This window comes from Bos indicus, chromosome 7 (genome assembly GCF_029378745.1).
Source record: "Bos indicus isolate NIAB-ARS_2022 breed Sahiwal x Tharparkar chromosome 7, NIAB-ARS_B.indTharparkar_mat_pri_1.0, whole genome shotgun sequence".
Classification (NCBI taxonomy): Eukaryota; Metazoa; Chordata; class Mammalia; order Artiodactyla; family Bovidae; genus Bos; species Bos indicus.
Window position 1 is genome coordinate 7165412 of NC_091766.1, and position 7078 is coordinate 7172489.

Consider the following 7078-nt stretch of genomic DNA (forward strand, 5'->3'; position numbering starts at 1 on the left):
GTTCCACAGATGCCCAGAACACCCTGGATCTAGATATTTGGGGAAACACCACATGGTTCACCTGTGTACACTGGTGGCAAGTTTCCTCAGCTCAGCAGAAGTCCAGAGAGAAGCTGAGGGAGAGCCAGTCATTCTGTCAGCAAAAAATTGCTGGGTTCCATGAACTCACTCTTTACTGATGCCTCTGGCACACAAAGGCCAGAGAAGAAAGAGACCTAGATTTCAGGCTCAGAGATGGAGTGGACGGGGACCAGGGGAGGGCCTCTGTTTCTCCTCACAGATCCACCTGTCCAAATGGCCATTCTGCAGGAAGCATGGTAGGGACCATGATGGAGCATCTTGATGCAGTCTTTAGATTCTTGGATGCTGTTTGTCCCCAATGTTCACACTTCTGTGAAAAGACAAAGGTATCCTGATGCAGAAACATTCATTTCTTGGCTCCAGGATTGTGTGTGTTTGTGTGAAGTTGCTCAGTCGTGTCCTACTCTTTGCGACCCCGTGGACTGTAGCCCGCCAGGCTCCTCTGTCCATGGGATTCTCCAGGCAAGAATACTGGGGTGGGTTGCCATTTCCTTCTCCAGGGGATCTTCCCAACCCAGGGATCGAACCTGGCTCTCCTGCATTGCAGGCAGACGCTCTATTCTCTGAGCCAAGTTGCGGGGGAGGGGAGGCAAAACTGGAATCCAATCTCTTCAACACCTAGGGTTCCAAAGGGAATTCTCCAATCACATCTCAGGAAAGTTAACCTCACTAGATTCACAGAATGAAAGAGGAAGCATTCAGGTTTAGTTCCCATAGTAAGTCTGTGCCACCCTGACCACTGCCAGGGCACCACCTCTGTATCCCCAGTCCATGGTTAGCTCTCTCTCTATGAGGGAGAGTCTCCTTAATTGTCTGCAACAGCCTGTGATTAGATTCTGGAACCAGCGTCGTGAAGTTGAACAAGTAACTTGTTTTTCTCTGAGCTTCAGTTTTCCGTTTGATGGGAGACTGGTTTCGGAGGACAGAAGGTCAAGCCCCTGTAGAACATATACATAGTAGTGATGGGTCTGTCAAGTCCAACACACACTTTGGAGAGGAGTGGTAACCTAAGACAGCCTCCTGCAGGAGCTGAGTGGTCTGGCTGTAGACGCACACACCTGCATTTCAACCCAGATTCGGCTGTGTGATCTTGGCACCTTATCAAATTTACCTAGCCTCAGTTTCCTCGGGTGGAGCATAGAGGTGAAAACACAACTACACCTCATAATTGTTGTGAGTATTCAATGAACTAATGTGCAAACAGGGCCTGACACAGGAAGCAGTCATGGAAGGGGTTCTAAGAGTATGATCATAGAACACTGAATGCAAGGCTAAGAATTTTGGTATATTTCATAGAGACATGTTTCTGGCCTTCAACATATATATTAAGGACCGGGCTCTGTAATCAATACAAGGACCACAGAGATGGACTGGGTCTCATTCCTTTTCTGAAGGTACTCCAGTTTATCAGAGAAGCACAGGCATGAGAATATAACTACAGGAAGAGGCATATATATGTGACGCTGGAAATTTTGTAACTGTGTCAAGCATACCAAGATTCCTTTTATAGGCTACAGGCATTCCCAGAAGGAAAGAAGAGAGAAAAAAGGGTCAAAAAAGTATCTGATGAAATTATGGTGGAAAACTTCCCAAAGCCGAAGAAAGAAGCGGAATCCCACACATAGAAAGCACAGAGAATCCCAAACAAGATGAATGCAAAGAGAAACACATTAAGACATGCCATAATGAAAATGGCAAATGTTAATGATACAGAGAGAATTCTAAAGGCAGCAAGAGAAAAACAAAGAGTCGCATACAATAGCTATAATCAACAAGACTGATAACAAGTGTTGACAAGGATGTGGAGAAATTGAACCCTGCTACATTGCTGGTGGAAACTTAAGATGGTTCAGCCACTTTGGAAGTTTCTAAAAAATTTAGAAGTTTCTAAAAAAACCAATACAATATTGTAAAGTTAAAAATAAATAAATAAAGTTTCTAAATACAGTGTTACAATTTGACCCAGAAACTCAATTCCTTCATACATACAACACAAAAATGAAACCATATATTCAAGAAAAAACTTGTATGCAAATGTTTATAGCAGCACTGCTAAAATACTAAAGGGTAGAAACACTGAAATGTTGATCAAATGATGAATAGATGGATAGGTGAAATGTAGTCTATTTGTAGAGTGGAATACTATTTAGCAATATAAAGGGATCAAGTTCTGATACATTCTACAATATTGAAGAACCTTATGCAGGTCAGGAAGCAACAGCTAGAACTGGATGGGACAACAGACTGGTTTCAAATAGGAAAAGGCGTATGTCAAGGCTGTATATTGTCACCCCACTTATTTAACTTATAGGCAGAGTCCATCATGAGAAATTCTGGGCTGGATGAAGCACAAGCTGGAATGAAGATTGCCGGGAGAAATATCAATAACCTCAGATATGCAGATGACACTACCCTTATGGAAGAAAGTAAAGAAGAACTAAAGAGCCTCTTGATGGGTGAAAGAGGAGAGTGAAAAAGTTGGCTTAAAGCTCAACTTTCAGAAAATTAAGATCATGGCATACAGTTCCATCACTGCATGGCAAATAGATGGGGAAACAGTGGCTGACTTTATTTTTGGGGGGCTCCAAAATCACTGCAGATGGTGACTGTAGCCATGAAATTAAAACATGCTTACTCCTTGGAAGGAAAGTTATGACCAACCTAGACAGCATGTTAAAAAACAGAGACATTACTTGTCAACAAAGGTCCGTCTAGTCAAGGCTATGGTTTTTCCAGTAGTCATGTATGAATGTGAGAGTTAGACTATAAAGAAAGCTGAGCACTGAAGAATTGATGTTTTTGAACTGTGGTATTGGAAAAGACTCTTGAGAGTCCCTTGGAATGCAAGAAGATCCAAGCAGTCCATCCGAAAGGAGTTGAGTCCTGAGTGTTCATTGGTAGGACTGATGTTGAAGCTGAAACTCTAATACTTTGGCCACCTGATGTGAAGAGCTGACTCATTTGAAAAGACCCTGATGCTGGGAAAGACTGAAGGCAGGAGGAGAAGAAGATGACAGAGGATGAGATGGTTGGATGGCATCACCGACATGAGTTTGGGTAAACTCCGGGAGTTGGTGATGCACAGGGAGACCTGGCATACTGCAGTCCATGGGGTCACAAAGAGTTGGACACAACTGAGTGACGGAACTGAACAGAATGAACTGAACATGTGTGCTAAGTGAAAGAATCCACTCAAAAAGATCACATAATATATCAATAACCTCAGATATGCAGATAACACCACCCTTATGGCAGAAAGTGAAGAGGAACTAAAAACCTTGTTGATGACAGTGAAAGAAGAGAGTGGAAAAGTTGGCTTAAAGCTCAACTTTCAGAAAACTAAGATCATGGCATCCGGTCCCATCACTTCATGGGAAATAGATGGGGAAACAGTGGAAACAGTGTCAGACTTTATTTTTTTGGGCTCCAAAATCACTGCAGATGGTCACTGCAGCCATGAAATTAAAGGACGTTTACTCCTTGGAAGGAAAGTTATGACCAACCTAGATAGCATATTCAAAAGCAGAGACATTACTTTGCCAACAAAGGTCCGTCTAGTCAAGGCTATGGTTTTTCCAGTAGTCATGTATGGATGGGAGAGTTGGTCTGTGAAGAAAGCTGAGCACTGAAGAATTGATGCTTTTGAACTGTGGTGTTGGAGAAGACTCTTGAGAGTCCCTTGGACTGCAAGGAGATCCAACCAGTCCATTCTAAAGGAGATCTGTCCTGGGTGTTCATTGGAAGGAATGATGCTAAAGCTGAAACTCCAATACTTTGGCCACCTCATGCGAAGAGTTGACTCATTGGAAAAGACCCTGATGCTGGGAGGGATTAGGGGCAGGAGAAGAAGGTGATGACAGAGGATGAGATGGTATCACCGACTTGATGGACCTGAGTTTGAGTGAACTCCGGGAGTTGGTGATGGACAGGGAGGCCTGGTGTGCTGCAATTCATGGGGTCACGAAGAGCTGGACATGACTGAGCGACTGAACTGAACTGAACTGAATGTATGATTCCATTTATGCAAAATACCCAGAATAGGCAAAATGGGAGAGAAAAAAATAAGTGATTTCCTGTTCAGTCACTAAGTCATGTCGAACTCTGCTATCCCATGGACTGCAACATGCCAAACTGCCCTGTCCTTTACTATCTCTCAGAGTTTTCTCAAACTCTTGTCCATGGGCTTCCCTGGTGGCTCAGTCAGTAAAAATCCACCTTCAATGTGAGAGACTTGGGTTCAATCCCTTGGTTGGGAAGACCCCCTGGAGGAGGGTATGGCAACACACTCTAGTATTACTGCCTGGAGAATCCCCACGGACAGAGGAGCCTGGTGGGATACAGTCCATGGAGTCACAAAGAGTTGGACATGACTGAGTGACTAAGCACCTGTCCACTGAGTCAGTGATGCCATCAACCATCTCATCCTCTGTCACCCCCTTCTCCTCCTGCCTCAACCTTTCCCAGCATCAAGGTCTTTTCAAGTGAGTCAGTTCTTCATATCAGGTGACCAAAGTATTGGAGCTTCAGCTTCAGCATCTGTCCTTCCAATGAATATTTAGAGTTGATTTCCTTTAGAATTGACTGGTTTTATCTCCCAGAGTTAGGGGCAAGTGCATTGGGAGGAAAAAGGAAGTTACTGATGAAAACTCACAGTGTATGGGTTTCTTTCTTGAGTGACAAAAATATTTTTAATTGATTGTGGTGACTACTGTTTATGCATATAATGAAGAGCAACTGAACTGTGTACATGGTTGAATTATAATAGTACATAAATTATATCTCAATAAAACTATTTGATTAAAAATAAAACTAATATCAGACACACAGACCAAGGGAGGAAAAATAAGTTAATATTTTTTGAGCACTTACTATGTGATGAGTGCTGTCATTCACACACACACACACACACACACACACACACACACACACCAATCATACAAGGTAGTCATTATTAACCTCAACCTACTGCTGGTCATCCTGCCATATCCTGAGGAAGGTCTTCTTTATGGCGATCTTCAGCTCCTTGTTCCTGAGACTAAAGATGATCGGGCTGAGGAAGGGAGTGAGGACCGTGTAGGTGATGGCCATCAGAGTATTGCCTTCCTCAGAGTAGAGACCCTTGGGCTTGAGGTAGATGACAGAGGCGAAGCTATAGTGCACAACGACCACAGTCAGATGAGACGCACATGTGGAGAAGGCTTTGTGCCGGCCCTCGGTGGAAGGGATCCTCAAGATGGTGGACACGATGAAGGCGTAAGAGAGCAGGATGAGGAGAAAGCAACCCAGCAGAGCCGTGATACACACAACGCCAACCCCCAGGGCTACTCCCGGTACATTATTTCCACAGGCTAACTTCAGTAGTGGAGGCACATGACATAAGAAATGGTGAACCTCACTGAGACCACAGAAGGGGAGGTGGAAAATGGCAGATGTCACCAGCAGTCCAATGAATAAGCCTCCAACCCAGGACCAGGCCACCAGGCAGGCACAGCCTCGGGGGCTCATGAGCACGTTGTAGCGCAGGGGATGGCAGATGGCCACGTAGCGGTCGTAGCCCATGACGGTGAGCAGGAAGGAGTGGGTGAAGCCGGGCGTGAAGGAGAAGAACATCTGGCTGGCACAGGCCGTGAAGGAGATGGAGCGGTCGGTGGAGAGCAGGTCGGCCAGCATGCGCGGGATGATGGCGAAGGTGTAGAGGACCTCAGAGATGGAGAGGGCGCACAGCAAGAGGTACATGGGGGTGTGGAGGCTGCGCTCGCTCCAGACGGTGGCCATGATGAGCAGGTTCCCCAGCAGTGTGAACAGGTACATCAGCAGGAACAGAAGGAAGAAGACGGGCAGGAGATGCTAAGGGAAGGTGGAGAAGCCGATGAGGATGAATTCAGACACGGAGGTGTAGTTTAGCCCCAACATGGCAGCATACCTGCTTGAGGAGAGAGTGAAGACCCAGTGGGAAGGAATTTAGAGGCTCTAATGAGCCCTACCTGGGAAGACTTCCTGGAGAGGTTCCTTCACCTCTCCAAGCCATGGTTAATCCATCTGCAAAATGGTGTTCATAATAATGGGTTGAGGTTTAAATAAGATCATGCATCTTAAGTGCTGTAGCACATATACTGACACATAGAAAGAAGTCAATAAAACATAATATGGATAATAACAATTATTGTGACTACTATTATTACTATTGTCAACTCCATGCAGGACCCCTCACCCCCCCCACCCCACCCCTGCTCCCCCAACCAGTCTTTTCTTAAGCTTTTCTGTCTCTGAGCTTGCTGGTCACTATGTACTTCTCCCCATCTCCATGAGACCAACTCCCTCCTAAACTTTAAGATCAATCTATTCCTTAATTGCTACCTTCAGTTAGAAGTCAACTCTGCTACCACATGGAAGGACTTAGGTTCTATTTTTATTTCTCAGCACCACTCTTTGCAGCTCACCTGGAAATGAAGTAATATTCCTTATTCCACAGGGCTACTTTTTTGCTTCGATGAGGTGATGCACCTTAAACTCTTAGCTACTACTTTTGTTGCATTAGTTCCTCACAAGGATGTGATACTGACTGGAATCACCATAAAGTCCTGTTCTCTGACCCCAACTGGACCCTCTATCTCTGGTCACTTCCCAGTGCTAGTCTCTGAAGCTCCTCACCTCTCTTCAACTCTTATGCCACTCTCCTATCAACAACCTACTTGTTGTTGAAGTAAAAATGATGCTTCATGGAGAAGCCAAGATGCTCAGTGGTAGGTTCTCTCATCTCCCTCCCTGAGTGGCAGCAGATTCATATCTGTTCCAGTTCCTTGTGAGGTCAGCTCTCCTTCCAGGAACCTGCTCCACCAGCAATCCTTTTCTCTCTCCCTCTGGTTCTCTCTCGCTTTCATTTGTCACAAAAGAACTTGATGCAAAATACAACAATTTTTAGCTGGGCATACACACTGAGGAAACCAGAATTGAAAGAGACACGTGTACCCCAATGTTCATTGCAGCACTGTTTATA

At 44.9% G+C, this 7078-nt stretch overlaps 1 pseudogene; it reads right to left on the reverse strand.

Moving 5' to 3' along the window:
- Nucleotides 1-5043: 5043 nt before the first annotated feature.
- Nucleotides 5044-5994, reverse strand: LOC109560881 (olfactory receptor 10H2-like; annotated as a pseudogene).
- Nucleotides 5995-7078: the final 1084 nt, after the last annotated feature.